Source organism: Narcine bancroftii, chromosome 8 (assembly GCF_036971445.1).
Source record: "Narcine bancroftii isolate sNarBan1 chromosome 8, sNarBan1.hap1, whole genome shotgun sequence".
Taxonomy (NCBI): Eukaryota; Metazoa; Chordata; class Chondrichthyes; order Torpediniformes; family Narcinidae; genus Narcine; species Narcine bancroftii.
The window spans coordinates 132,682,423-132,698,797 of NC_091476.1; positions in this window are offsets into that span (position 1 = coordinate 132,682,423).

Consider the following 16,375-nt stretch of genomic DNA (forward strand, 5'->3'; position numbering starts at 1 on the left):
TAAAGTCCCCCATGACTACTGCCGTAGGACAGTAATAGACTATTCAGCCTATCAAGTCTGACCTGCATTTAATCTTGAGCTGATCCATTTTCCCACTCAGCCTCACTACCCAGCCTTCTCCCCATAACCTTCAATGCCCTGGCTAATCAGGAACCCGTCAATCCCTGTCTTAAATATAACCAATGATCTAGCCTCCACAACTGCCTGTGGCAATGTTCCACAAATTTATTACCCTCTGGCTAAAGATATTCCTCCACATCTCTGTTCCAAGCAGGCATCCTTCAATCCTGAAGTTGTGTCCTCTTGACCTAAATTCTCCCACCATGGCAACAGCCATTTTAAATCTATTCAATCCATACCTTTCAACATTTGAAATGTTTCAATGAGATCCCACTCATTTTCCTAAATTCCAACGAGTACAGGCCAGGAGCTGTCAAATGTTCCTAATATGACAACCCTTACATGCCCAGAATCAGCCTTATGAACCTCCCCTGAACCCCTCTTCCATGTCAGCACATCATTTCTTAAATGAGCCCAAAACTGCTCACAATATTCCAAGTGAGGTCTCAGCTATGCCTTCTAAAGCCTTGACATCACATCCCTGCTCTTATACTTTATTCCTCTTGAAATGAATGCCAGGATTGCATTTTGCCTTCTTCGCCACCCATTAAACCTGTAAGTTTACCTTCAGGCTACCTTCTTGCACAAGGACTTCCAGGTCCCTTTGTATCTGGGTATTGTCAATTTACTCCTCATTTAGAAAAGAGTCTCACCATTTATCACCAAGCTTTGAGGTAAGAGACTAGAGGCAATTTTGGTCAACTATTGATTTTACTCCTTGACATGATGAAAGAAGACAGCTGATGTACTAAATCAATGGTTTGTACCTCGAAACAATGCATACTCCATTGCTAGAGGAACAGTGAAGTATTTATTTTTGATTTCCTCCAGTCCATATGGAGAAAGGTCCAGCAACAACTGAAAGATGCCAGCATAGTCCACATCTACAAGAGGAAAGGCAACCGCCAGTCTTGCAACAACACCGAGGCATCTCCCTCTTGTCCATTGCAGGGAAGATTCTGGCCTGTGTCCTGCTCAACCGCCTTCTCCAACATCTTGAGCAAGGTCTGCTCCCAGAAAGCCATGCTGATCGTGTGACTGTGGACGTGATCTTTGCTGCATGCCAACTCCAGGAAAAATGCCAGGAGCAACACAGCGACTTCTTGGTGACCTTTGTCGATCTAACCAAGGCTTTCGATACAGTTAGCAGAGAAGGCTTGTGGAAGATCATGGAGAAGTTTAGCTGCCCCAGCAAGTTCATCACAATCGTCTGGCAGTTCCACAACGGTATGATGGTGAAAGTTCTGGATGACGGCGATGAGTCGGAGGCCTTCCCAGTGACAAATGGCATCAAGCAAGGCTGCATTCTTGCCCTGACTCTGTTCAGTATGGTATTCTCTGTCATGTTGACAGAAGCCTTCCGTAACTATGTAGAAGGAATCCATGTCAGGTACAGGACTGACAGCAGGTTGTTCAACCTCAGGCACCTGCAGGCAGTTACAAAGGTGCAAGAGACTGTCATTAGAGACTTCTTGTTTGCTGATGTCTGCACACTCAACACCAGCACAGAGCAGAAGATGGAGCGTGAAATGGACCGCTTCTCACAAGCCTGCGACAACCAAAAAGACCAAAATTATGTACCAGCCTGCCACACAAAAGCCATACCAGGAGCCGTGCATCATAGTGAAGGCCCAGAACCTCCAGGCAGTCAACAACTTTACCTACCTGGGCAGCATACACTCTCGCTCAGTGAACATAGATGCTGAGGTCAACAGAATTGCCAAAGCCAGCGCCACCTTTGGGAGACACCGTGAGAACGTCTGGGAGCAGAGAGGACTCAGCCTTACCACCAAGCTGAAGGTCTACTGTGCAGCGGTCCTTACCACCCTCCTTTACGCCAGCAAGTCCTGGACTGTCTACAGCACACACGCCAAACAGCTCAACCACTTTCACCTGAGATGTCTCCACAGACTCCTCCACATCAGGTGGCAGGACAAAGTTCCCGACACGGAAATCCTGGAATGAGCTGGGATCTACAACATCTACATCCTCCTGTTAAAAACTCAAGCCAGGTGGGCTGGACATGTGGTCAGAATGTCAGACAGCTGATGTCTAAGCATCTGCTGTACAGATAACTGTCAGGGCAAGGAGGGGGGGGGGGGCAGAAGAAATCTTATAAAGACTGCCTCAAAGCGACCTTCAAAGGCCTGGGTATCGACATCAACACGTGGGAGACGCTTGCCCTTGACCATTCAGCTTGGCACAGCAAGATCACCACAGGAACCCATGCAGCTGAAGTCAGGCGCATCATCGAGGCACAACGAAAGTGTGCTGTGTGCAAGGCCCGAGGAGCATCCACTGCCATGACAGCACCCACCCACTTGTGTCCCACATATGGGCGAGCCTTCAGGGCCCGGATTGGCCTCACCAGTCACCTCCGGACCCACAGCCATTAATCAAGATGACCTTGAAGCCATGGTCATCTTCGACTACGAAGGATGAACAACAACAACAACTTTATTGATGAACAAACTGGATCTCCTTTCTCTCATAGAGAGAATGATAAGTGATGAACTGATGGAGGTACATCAAAATATGAAAAGGGTGATGGATTGATGGGGAGAGAAGAGGCTGTCAACATAAAGGGGTCATTGAGAAATTTGACAGGGAGCTCACAAGAAACTTTCTTATCAAAGAACAGTTAGAATGTGAAATGTTCCAACAGGGAATGACTAAAATGTACTTACTCTGAAGGGAGAGTGGATGAGTAAGTAAAGAGGGAAGGGAACAGGGATTCACACTGATAGACTGAATTATGGAAGGACATCAGTAGGCAGAATGGCATGGGATTGCCATCATGGCTGGATTAATTGGGCTAATTGCCTGTTTCTGTAGTTATACCCTGAGTGAGCCTCTAATTTTAGTAGTCAATTCTCCCACATGGATCAAGGTGAAACCAGTTGGAGCAGATAATGATAAAACTTTCTGCAGTGGAGACAGTTCGGCAATCTGCAGCTGATCATTAATGAGACAGTATCTAGGCTGTTCAGGAAGTAAATTACAGCTGATATCAACGACAGAGGAAGTAACACCAATCAATTTAAACTTCATTCAACCATCACACAATTGTCTATCGTTGTGTTTCAGTGCTGACATTTTATCTCATGAATCTTTCAGACAGGTCTCTTGCACTGGACTTTATTACTCCGACCTTCACCGCAAGCTCCAACTTTGCCCCGATGCACACACCCTTCACTGCACACATGCTTGCCCTTCATTGTGTGGAAGTGTTACCACAGGGCGGACTGGAGAGTTTCTCACCTAAATACAAATTTTAGCACAGTCAGGAGGAGAGCAGTTATTGATCAGGTCCAGAGCCATGGTAAAAACAATCAATCCTCATTTAATTGAATTAGGCACAGAACCTACCAACAGGGCTATAAAAATGAAAGCAACAAGATCTGCCATACAAACAAATAGCCTGGGAATATGAAGGTTGTCACCTGCCGTCCATTACTGAAAACTAATTGATGCATAATAAGATTACGTTTACACAGAGTCAGGACTGCCAATTTAGCCATGGTTTAACGGTTCTTTATACAAAACTATAATGGAGTGGTTAAGGTTACTGAAATCAGTTAATGCACTTTGCTGTCATAAACTGCCACAACATATTGCTAACAGCATTCATAAGAACATAACAAATCGGAGAATTCATTCTGTAGAAGCCATGTCAGCAGACTCTGTTTTAATGGCTTTTTGTTAACTGATTTTAGGTTTGCTGAAGGTTCAAAACAGTGTTTATTGAAATGTTACTCATCATTCATTAAAAAAACCTGACAGTTTAATTATTCTTTGGTTCTAGACTAATAGAATGTCCATGGCTGTTGTACAAGTATAATTTGTGTTTCAAAAATTATCTAATTACTCTTTTACCATTGGAAAGCACAAAGATTTTTGTTTATAATTCACATATACTTGTGTATCTCTTCTAAGTAACTAATCCACCCGAAGGTTCACTTAAACAAACATCTGAGCTGCACAATTAGAATAGTGGTCACAGTGCCAGCGATTGGATTCAAATCCACTGTTGTCAGTAAGGAGTTTGTACGTCTTCCCCCCCCCCCCTCCCCATGTCTGAGTGGGTTTCTTCCAGCTGCTCTGATTTCCTTCCACCCTTCAACATGTACCAGAATTGTAGGTCAATTGGGTGTAATTAGGCAGCTCAGGGTCATGGGCTGAAAGGGCCTGTTACCGTGGTGTTTGTCTAAAAAAAATTCACTCAGAGTGGATCAGTGTTAAGCCAAAGTTCTCCTAGGTGGATACAAGACATGTCTTAGCACTACTGTGGAGGAGGATGGCTCTCCCCAGCATTCTGACTAGTAATAACCCGTCACTAAAGGACAGATAGCTCTTATCACAATCATGGCTGAAATGTACACTAAGATTGAACAGTTTCAGGCAATAGAGCCCAACCTCCACCATCAAGCGAATCAAAAGTAAAAATACAATGCTTGAGAAACTCAGCAGGTCAAACAGTGTACTTTATATAGCAAACATAAAGATACAGAACCAAAATTTTGGGCTTGAGCCCCTCATCAATTTTTTTTGGCTTCTTCTGACAACCATCCCAAGTTTTAAACTGAGTGACAGGCACAAATGTTCCCCATTCAAGAAATCATATCTCCATTACACCAAGGAAGGGCACCATTCATCCCTGCAGGTCTGTTCCAGCTTCCAATAATAAAATCTTATTCCCCTGTTCCACGGTCAGATCCTCAAACATCCATCTCTCAAACATCCATCTTTTGTCCATGGAAGCCACTGACTGAAGAGGGAGGTTGTGCTAGAGCTAAGTACAATACAAGTTTGGCACTGTTATGAATAGAAAGAAAGCAACTACTGCAATGGAGGGGGAACAGTGCAGATAAGCAGAAGTGGACAATGCTTGCTATGAGGTAAAACACGAAAGTCTGCACAGGCCGTGAAGGGAGTAAAAAAAACGGAGATGCCGGAGGAACTCCGCGGGTGTCGCAGCTTACATATGGATACTGCAAAACCAGCTGAGTTCCTCCAACATCTCTATGTTTCTAATGCTTGCTGTGACGATGTTTGGAAAGGCCGGAGTCATTTTCTTTAGAACAGGAGAGTTAGGACAGAGATCTATCAAATTAAGAAAGAACCATTGAGGGAAATAGGAAGGGCCTATGTTAATTTATTAAAGATTTTCATTTATTAAGTTTGTACATTCTCCCATGGGCCTGCATAGGTTTCCCCAGTTGTTCTGGTTTCACCCTCCAAAACATTCAAGGCCTGTAGTTCAATTTGGGTGTACAGGGGGCTTAAATGCCTCTAATTTTCTGTAAAAAAATAAAATACTGTAGTTATCTTCTTCAAATGTTCAGCTCACCAAGAATAACTGAGATTTTTTTAGATTCCTGCACCCAAAACTAAGCTTTACACTGTATCTCTGTACATATGACATCAATTAAACCAAATTAAACTAAAGCAATTCTTTGAATCAGAGGCAAGATTACTTCAAACTGAGCCACAACCTGCCTGAGTGAGAACATCACCCTGTCTAGAGCATGAATCAATCGCAGGCTTTGGAGCCACAACAGACAAGAGTTTCCAGGCCAAGCTCATCCCTGACAATCATCCACACCCTGGGTACATGCAAGGCAATGTCCAGGAACTTGCAAAGAATTAAACTTTTGATTCTTATCCAATAACTGTCACTGATAGGGATTAATTAAATACTTTTGATCACTTTTGAGTATTCAATTACTTCAAAAAATTTTTGCTTTTCTTTCAATGTTTTATATATTTTTATTATCATTTCACAAGCTATCGGAGCAGAAGTGGGCCCATTGGCCCATCAAGTCGGCTCCACCATTCTAATCATGAGCTTGTGAGAGATGAGAAAAACTGATATTGCAATATGAACATGAAGAAATGAAGAAAATAAAATTGATACATAAGTAAATGAATGAAGCCAGTACAAACAACATGAGACATGGATATTAGAAGGCAGGAAGCTGACCCTGTCTGAGTAAGATAAGAATCTCCTAGCCCTTCAGACAGAAGCAGCAAGTTCACTGAATGAAGGAGATAAGGACAGACAATTGATGATAGAAGTAGAGTTAGTCTGAACGAGATAAGGGTCTCCAAGCCCCAGATAGAATTAGCAAGGCTTGCATAAATAATTAGAAAACCTTAGACAGTATTAGCCAGTTCTACATATATAATTAGTAAGCCATACACAGATTTATCAAGTTATGCATATTTAATTAGTAAACCCTAGACAGGATTAGCCAGTGGGCTGATATCGCCTCAAACCGTGCATCTTGGCGCCTCACAGTTTGGCGGGCAGCAACCTCCTTTGAAGAAGACCGCAGAGCCCACCTCACTGACAAAAGGCAAAGGAGGAAAAACCCAACACCCAACCCCAACCAACCAATTTTCCCCTGCAACCGCTGCAACCGTGTCTGCCTGTCCCGCATCGGACTTGTCAGCCACAAACGAGCCTGCAGCTGATGTGGACATTTTACCCCCTCCATAAATCTTCGTCCGCGAAGCCAAGCCAAAGAAAGAAATATGAAGGGACTGTAGCTCTGAGAGTTGGAAAGGTGTGAATGGGGACAAGGGCAAGGTTATGAATAAGGAAAATGGGGATAATGACATGAGAAGACACCGACAGGATACCCCCGGTCCTCCAAGTGATCAGAAACAGCACATAGGCAGGCAGGATTGCCCAATGCCAAACCTCTCCAGCAGGAGGCAGAAGAATGTAAGGAGGGGTTATTCCTATACTGAGATAAACTGTATAAAAGTTGGGTGAGCCCCAGTGTATGTGTGTATTCCCAGGGTAAGGGGAAGCACCCAACTTTGCATTGTTGTATAATAAATGTTCTTTGTTCTCAATTTTTGTCTCGAGCAATTTCTTTAAAGGTAATTCTGTTTCTAACAAGCTGATCAATCCTCCCACTCAGCCCCACTCCCCGGCTTGATCCCTGTAACCCTTGATGCCCTGACTAATCAAATATCTGTCAATCTCTGCTTTAAATACACCCAACAACCTCCTGTGGCAAGAAGTTCCACAGACTCACGACCCTCTGACTAAAGACATTTTTCTGCATCTGTTTTAAGTTGATGCCCTTTTATCCTGATGTTGTGCTGTCTTGCTCTAGACTCCCCTACCATGCAAAACATCATAGCCTTCCAGCCTTCAAAATGCCTCTATGAGGCTCCCCCCTCATCTTTCTGTACTGCAGCGAGTATAGTCCAACAGCCAACAAACATTCCTTATATGATATGCTAACTATTTCATTCATAGTATCATTTTAGTAAATCTACTCTGAACCCTCACCAATGCCAGCACATATTTTTTTTCAAATAAGTTGACCAAAACTGTATACAGTCCTGTAAGTAAGATCTACCTGGAGCTTATCGAATCTTAACATTACATCCCTCATTGATTTTTTATAGACTGTCAGTCACTTTGAAAGCTAGCAAGTGTGACTAAATTGGCTATTGAAGGTTAGCCTACATCTCCCTAACCTTGGATGCCATTATTAGTTTGAACACCAAATACCTTTTCCCTTAGATAGGAAATGATATAATTGGCATTTTATTAATTGCTTTCATTGCAGTCGGTTCCTTATATTCTCACCTCCATGGGGAAAATTTGTGCTAACTAATTTGCAGATTTTACTGAAAGCTTGTTAATTTTGTGATTACATCATCTGGTTTTCGGGGTCATTGTACAAGTTAAATAATTTGAATTATTTATAATCTATTTTGTCTCTCTAAGGCTTTGGCAGTAATTTTACATGTGACACATTTCCATCAGTCCAGGTTCCTGCCTGTGCTCCTTGTTCTAAATTCCTCCGCTAGAAATTTCAGAAACTGTGATCAGCGGCTTATTGTCAGCAACTGGTTTCATGGGATAGGGAACGAGAGCCACTCAAGATCCCACTCTCAAACAGAAGGTTTGAAGGGTTGAATATTCTCTTCTCGTCACTTTTTTGTCAAGAGGCAGAAGTTTATAATTTGGTAATTTTGGAAACAGGACTAGAAAAACGTATGGCATAGAAGGAGACCATTTAACCCAGACAGAAAGAGACTCCCCATCGCTTTGTCTGGAAGCTGCTAGTATAATCGCCAAGAAACAATTCCAACTGCGATTACAGTCAAGATTCAAGATACACTTTAATGTCATGTAATAAAGATGGTGCAATATTAAACAAAATTTATTTTTGGGTACAATAAGGCAGACAGATTTGCCATCGGCAGCGATTGCCTGAAGTGCCTCTTACAGTCAGAGAAAGAGAAGCCATTCCCTCAGAGTCACCATGGATGACTCTGACAACACTCCCGCAGCCCCTGCAGCCACAGAGACCAGTCTGCTCCAATGCAATCAGGAACCCTTCAGTGCTCTTTCATATCCCAGTTCCGATACCTGGTTCCCCCTTTAGCCAATCTTGACTCAGTCTCCAGAAGTTCACAGCCGTGTGTGAATCCTTTGACTGAATCACAAGAGCCCACATCCTGCATGAGTTCCCCGCCTTGAGTCGCCATCAGCGACTTCAGCTGAAGAGCCCCTCACTGGTGCGCTGCCGTGGTCACTGTCCTATGGGTCATCTCCTCTGCTTCTCCTACAAGGGGGTGGTCTTCTCGTTTTCAGATGCCCTACTCCTCCTGAGTCTGTAACTCCTCTTGGCCTGCTCCTTATCATAGACTGAGAGACCTCACCATCCAGCTGTGGTTACTACGCAGAAAGCTTTGAATTGTTTTTCTCAATTGCCCTTTAATCTTTTTGTTAATTGCCCTCAATCTCTAACCCCCAGTTACTGATCTCTCTGGCAAATTATATTATTGACATCAATTAAACCTCCCATCAGAAATGACCAGTAAAGAACCTCTCCACTTACAATACAAGTATCATATGTTGTGTTAATCAGTAAACTTTGGTAGGAATGTAATATGTTGTTCAGTGAAAGGCTGGTAGAATTGGGGTGACCATGGGAGATTAATTCAAGCCTGGCTATGCTGAGTTGGTGATCAGTGATTCTATACTATATTGAATATTTCTGATGTCTTCTTGGTATGAATACTGCTCTAGAATGTGATACATAGCTGTGGTGAAACTAGCAATGTTATGAACAAACACTGACTGCACAAAGCACTGATTTCATAAATCTCTTTCAAAAGTAATGACGGTCTCTCTAGGACAAATTGAACTCAGAACCAGAGACATTCTTTCCTAAACACGGAGAGGGCACATGAGCTTGCACATATAGATATATATCTATATATAAATACGCACACATATATAAAAGACTCAAAATCAATGTGAAAGCATCCAATTCTGAAAAGTTCAAAACAATCCTGATCTCTCCCCTCAGACTGCATCAATTCAGAACCAAATGACCAATTCTGCAGGAAAATCAGCAAAGCTGTTCTTGTTATTTTCACTGTGGAAGGACCCAGGTCCTCAATTTGTTTCGTGCATTTGAACATAACTCAGAGGAATAAATGAACAGTTTCAGACACCTCAAACAAAAGTGCTGTGAGCAAAATAATATATTTTTGTATTTTTATTGTAATGCCAGCAATTGTTTTACGTTATCTTTTCCCAAAAGAACAAAACCAGTTTCTAGTCTTTATATAATGTGCAAAATAAAACAAAGGATTAAATTGTCTGCAGCAGTGCTGGTAATAGTACCTTTTGCAAACAGTTTGGAGGGTAACTTGGCAAATTGTCAATTATCTTGTATTTCTATTATTTCCTTTGTTAGTAGCTTGCCAGGACTTTGCAATGGATATTGAAAGAGCTGTTTGAATTAAGCTATTGTCTGTATTTCCATATGATGTCTGTGATGGTTCATAAAGCAATTTCATTCCCTGACTAATCTAACCCATTTCCTAACAGTTCTCCCTCAGATCTACCACTCAGCATTAGGCCCCGAACAATTTTTCAGTGACCATTTAGTGCACCAGATCACATGTCCTTGGGATGTGGAACAAAACAGGAGATCCCAGGGGTCAGCACTGAGAGGTCAGGATCAAAGCTGGGTCACTGGAGCTGAGGCAGCAGCTCTATGAGCTGCACCACTGGGCCTATCAAGGGCAGGATAGAAGCAGGCCATTCAGCCCTTTGAATCTTTTCTGCCTTTCAGGTCTGATTCTCTGACTTAATATGATATTTATACTCTTTTTGCATGTTCCTCTAATCTGTCCAGCACCTTCTCAAACGCATTCAGTGATTTGGCCTGCAGATAATCCCTCTCCTTTTGCCTCACCCCATAATTGGAAACTGAGAGAGCCCTTCCCTCGGAATGTCCATCCCCCAGGCAATTTCCAATTCTTCGTGGAGATCATGAGAGGCGTATGTAGAAGGGACCAAACGAAGTTAATGTCGTGGTTAGCACAGCACCATAACAGCACCAACAATCTGGGTTCAAATCTGCTGGTATCTGTAAGGAGTTTGTATGTTCTCCCTGTGCCCGCGAGGGTTTTCTCTGAGTGTTCCAGTTCCCTCCACTGTTGCAAAGACATATGGGGTTAGTAGATTAATTGGTCACATGTGTATATTTGGATGGCATGGGCTTATGGGCCAGAAGGGCCTGTTACAATGTTGAGCTTTAAATTTGACAACATTTAAATTAAAATGAAATATTATTGAGTCATGGGGAGATGAGTTCAGTAGCTCAAGAGCAGACAGAACCAATGGGTCTTGTGGATCCTGGGGGGTTAGTTTCAGCATCTGCAGTTCCTTGAGTTTCTCAAGATTAGTAAAATTCTTCATTATATCAGTTTAATCAGCTTTCTCCTGAGATGGAGGATGACTTGATGACTTAGCTCCACTTCACGGGTTGTCAGTGGCCATTGAGGCCACATTGGGAATTGTGGATTCTTCAACAGATGAGACAGGTAATTAGTGATAGTTTGCGAGGTGTTGGGCTTCTCTATTATTTGCCTCAGCCTCTCTGCATCCTGCATGCATGGGCTCAGGGCTCTCACTGCATCCTGAATGCCTCTTCTTCACTTTGAGTATACTCCAGCAATTAGAGGGGGCATTATATTTTATTTCCTGCAAGCTGCAATCATGCTTTTGGATCTTCTCCTTGGTCCATCTGGCCATCTCTTTCCATTACAGTGTTCGGAATAGTATATTTGTTTAGAAGTCTAGTGTCAGGCTGGTGAATAATGTTACCTGCCTCATGGAGCTGAGTGGATCTGCTTGGGCTCCTAGGGCTGGAGATGTCGGTCTGCAGGGAACAGATGGTTTTCTTTATCCTCCCAATGAAGTCTGCAGACTCAGCATTAGTCGAATGTTCCAACTAAATTACTTGACAAGCAACCCTGCATTAACAATCCAGAGATCTAGGTGGAAATCCTACCATCATTACCTTGAGGTTGATCATCTTTCAACTGTTGCTTGGCAGAACTGGCATGTCATGTGTGCCAGAGTCATTGACTTTGAATATTCTCCCCATCAGCAGGGGTGCACGTTATTATATCCTCAGTAACACAGCTTTCAGAATTTAAATTGGAAGATGTTGTTTCTGAAAGATATTTTGCTTTTCCTTAAAATCTTTACTCTAGAAATGGTCTAGATGAACTGTATAAACTTCTCATTTACCTCTTTGAATCCTTACTTTAACAATTATCTCTGCATAAGGGCCTGTCAAAGAACCTGATGAGAAATTCATGGTGATTAATGAACAGGTTTCACCAACGTTCCAAATCCATTTGTACATTATTTTGTCTGCTTCATGGTCTACATATTATTTGTGTATTCATGACCAAAATGCAACGAGTATGGTCTGCATGTTAAAAGTTAAGAGAACAAAACCATATAGTGTTAAATTTCAAAGAATAAAAAGAGGAGAGAGAAAGAAGGAGGGAGAGAAAGGATTGGTAAACATCGAGAATTTGGAGAAACTCGTCAGGTACTATCCATGGAGAGAAATGGACAGTCAACATTTAGGGATGGGATCTTTTCTCAAGACTGGCTGGGAAGGTGAGATGGCAAGGTATAAACTCAGGGGGACTAGGGAGAAGCTGATAGGATAGATGACAATGAAGATGGGAGAGGTGAGACAGGAAAACCAGGAGCAGTGGAGACCAATGGGGAAAGTTGAGAGAAGAGCAAGTCCTAAAATGAACTAACAGAAGAGGAACAGTGGAACCAGATTGGGGTGGGGAGTTACCTGTAACTGGAAAATTCAGTGTTCATGCTGTTGGGTTGTCGGTTGCCCAGTTAAAATATGATCGGCTGTTCTTCCTGTCTAAGATTGGCCTCACCCTGGCAGTGGATGAGGCTGAAGGCAGACAGATCAAGGTGGGAATGGAGAGATGAATTGTACTTCCAGCTGGCTCCCAAGGACAGAGCACTTGCCCAATCTGTTTCCAGGTAATCTTGCAAGTGAGATATCGTTTCATCTGCATCCTCTTCAAACTCATCTTCTGCAGTCAATTCTCTTCATATGGTCTCCTTGTTAAAGGGATATGAAAACAAGCACAAATAAAGCTGCACAAACAGATGTGTTATCGCTTTCAAAAGTCTGAGAATTCTAACAGCAAGAAGTACTGGCACAAGCAACTAGTCTCACAGGAGTGTCTGCCTCATGGCTTACAAATCATGTATTTTTATATCTTCAGACCCCTAGGGTTCTATAAAATTCGAACGGTGTGCTTCATATAAGTAGATATTCCTTTGAATCCTCTTGGAATTCGTTAATGAGGGTCCTGGCTCTTATCCAATGGTTAATAGCGTTTTACTACCTTACCAAATAAAGTGGTTCTTATCCGCTCCAGCTGATAACAAGGAAGAATGGAATGCAGATGTCTTCTGCCTTCCAGTCAGTTTATTAAAACTTACATTCTCACCCCTACATCATTGAAACCAAACGTAGGTTCTGTGACAGAAGCTGATCTTGAGCTTTTCAGGTTTAACCATGTCGTAAATTATGAATTATAAATTATGTCTTAACTAAACATGGCCCTTAACAAGCACCAGTCAAATATTGCTCATCTTACACTATCAGCAAAGTTCAAGGCTGTGCCCAGAGTGGAAACATTTAAAAGAAACTTCAGGACTCACTTACAAATTACAGGAAGAACTATTTATTGAGCCTTGATGTACCAATCACCTTGTATGACAACTTTCCTGACCAGAAAAGGACCATATTTTCACGTGAAATGCTTGTATGTGCAGTGGTTGGCATTTCACTTCTGACTGTTCAGGAGCACGGACTTCCATGACAGTGACCATGGACACAGCAGTTCTGAAGTTTCTCACAACTAATTGTGTGACTGATCTCACTCATGGAATTCATGAAGTCAGACTGGAAGTCTTCCCACTGAATCTCCACCAAGACTTCAAGCAGCTTTAATGACTACATTTACTTCAATGTAGAGGGGGAAATATAACTGTCTATGAGTTTGCATTTGTTAATTGATTGAGTTAGCAATTGGACTTAAATACTTTGAAGCATCTTCATTTTAGAAATAGACTTAGATTTTTTTTAATTTAAAAAAATGTTTTAGCTTGGTGAAAATTTGTCAATAGTAGATGTATAATATTTCACGGGGGTGGAGTGTTGGGTTGTTGTGGGTTGATGGAAATAATGTCCAGTCTCTCATACTAAACACACAAGTCATCCACTTCCATTGAAGTAAGCAAATCCAGATTTCAGAAGCAAGTATAAATGCAGGCTACTACCTTAGAAGGCAGTAGATGATACACTTTTGACATGCAGCTCTGTCAGAAGTTGCTTTTGATGTATGTTCAAGGTGTTCATTATGGTTGTAAAGACAGAACATTGCATTGCAAAGTGCCAATCTATTCCCAGCTTAGACTGAAAACAAAACTTTCATTTAATGTTACAGCAACTATCTTTATTTAGTCCCAGCACAGTATGATCTGCCACAAATCTCAAAGGAAGTAGCAGCATCAGTTTATTTTGAAAGCACTTTCAGTGAATTTATTTCATGAGATACCTATGAAGTGATTGCTAACCCGCTCATTAGTAGATGCACTGGCAAAATGACATTTGCTTTCAGCAATTACTTTCGTTTGTATTTTCTTTCATTGCCATGAACACTATTTCTCTGACATACAGATCTAGTGAGCCTGTCTGATGTGACAGCCTTCCTTTGTGATTATGTATTTTACAGAAGCCAAAATGTATGCACTTCCTAAAGAAAAAATGGGGTTTCTTGCTGGGCTGCAGTGATATCCTCATCTTTATTTTCAGAATCTGACACTGTCACTGCCAAAACAAAGCAGTATCTGGCGCTTCTTCTGCTCAACATGTGGCTTCTGACGTTTGGTGTGGAACCCATCAGAGGTGCGGAGGTGGTGGATGAGGGTTCATTTTTGACATTCAAGAGAAGATTGGAGAGGTACATAGATGATCTCATGCACAGTTCCTGCAGATCTTAATGGAAAGCACCTTGTTTTTGACTCCTAGATTTAAATGTTCAACAGTTCCGAAACCCATCATCACGATTCTTTCCCTCCGGCAAACGCTTGTAATTTAATCTCTCCTACCTTGCACCGCATCATTATTTTACTTTTTCTCCTCTTCCTCCATTTCTTTCACTACACCTCAATAGTTGCCACACCTTCTCTGGCCTGTGCAGAAGACATCCTGTCAGATGACTTCTCTGGATGGCCTGTATCTTATCTATAGCCCTGACCTGTTAAATGAGTGGATGTTGTACAGACTGGTGAGATGTATTGATCATTCAAATGTTCAGCATTTGCAAAATTAAATCCTGTGATGCAATGTACAGAACACTGCAAAAAAGAGTTCCTGCTGCACTGATACTTGTTGACGGATGATCTTCAAGTGGAAACAGTTCAGTTCTCCTGGTATCAAGGTAGCCAATTCATTTCTAGCATGTGGGAATCTAACAAGCCAGTACTTATTGCCCATCATTAATTGCACTGAGGTGCTGGTGAGGTGGGTTTGTGAGTTGTGTTGGTTTTGTGGTGAAAGTTATTCCAAAATGGAACAGAGTGAGAGGGTTTAGACCCAGAGATAGTGAATTTATTCCTCCCTTTCTCTCTATTTCTATATCCCTCTCTCCTTTTCTCTAGCTCCCCACACCATTCCAATCCCTCCCCTGTCTCTCTTTCCCTATCCTCTATCTCCCTTCAGCTCCCCAAACCACTCCAATCCCTCTCTCTCCTTTCTTCCTGCTCTTCTCCCTCTCCTCCCATTCATAGACACCCAATTTATTGCCAGCCCTGCTTCGTATGTGACTTGGAGGGGAGCATGGTGATTGTGGATGATGTCCGTTGTTGCTCTGGGTGGTAGAGGCTGTGGGTTTGAGAGTGATGCTGGATAAGTCAAGGCAAGTGTTGCTGTGAATTTAGAGATGGCATTCACAGTGCAGTCATGACATGCCATTGGTGGAGAGAATGAATGATTCGGGTTTTTGATGGGACGCTGATGGTGTCACCTTTTGTAAGTGTTGGAGCACAAACAGGAAGCAGGTGCATTCCATCATATTCCTGTGTTGATTGTCTTGGACTATTAACATGAATTAACATGAATTTCTGCAGCTGATTTGCATTCAACCTGCTTAACTAGATTTGGTGAACATTAAAAACATTGACCTCTATCCCACAAAGGTAGCATAGCTTGAACAATCCTGTCTTCAAGGAAAGAAGTATCAGAGAAATCAACACCAAACTAATAAATAAATAACCTGAAAGTGAGAGGGGAAATGAAATTCCAACAGCTCATGAGGTTGAGCTCAATCTATGCCCCACAGGGAGAACCATCAGTTAAATATTTACAAGGAGCTGAAGTTCTGAGGGAAAGCTTTCCCTGGGCAACAATCTGATGGAGAAGGTGTCCACTTGTCATACTCAATCATACCCAGGAATAAAGGTAGGCTTTGCAGGTAGTGGTGGTGGTTAGGCCCTCATTTACTGACCCATTCTTTAACATTACTAACCAACAGGATATTTCCAAAATCTCTGTGCCAACTACTTTTAACCTAAGATCCAGATAGCTTAGAAACTCTAATTTTTCTGTGGCTATCAAACACTTTTGCACAAAAACAAGTCTTCTCCCCATCTAGTCTCTGCTGAACCACTATTCCATTTCATCCCATTGACAAGAACCCTCCATACATCTCCCATCCATGTACCAATCCAATCTTGTGTCAAAAAGCCTTGGAGATAAATTTATATAACAAGTTGGCTGCAGTTTGAAATGTTTTTTTTAAAGGTTAAAGTGAACAAGCAGAATACCAGTGAGGAAAATTGTTAGTTCCCAGTGCACTTTAT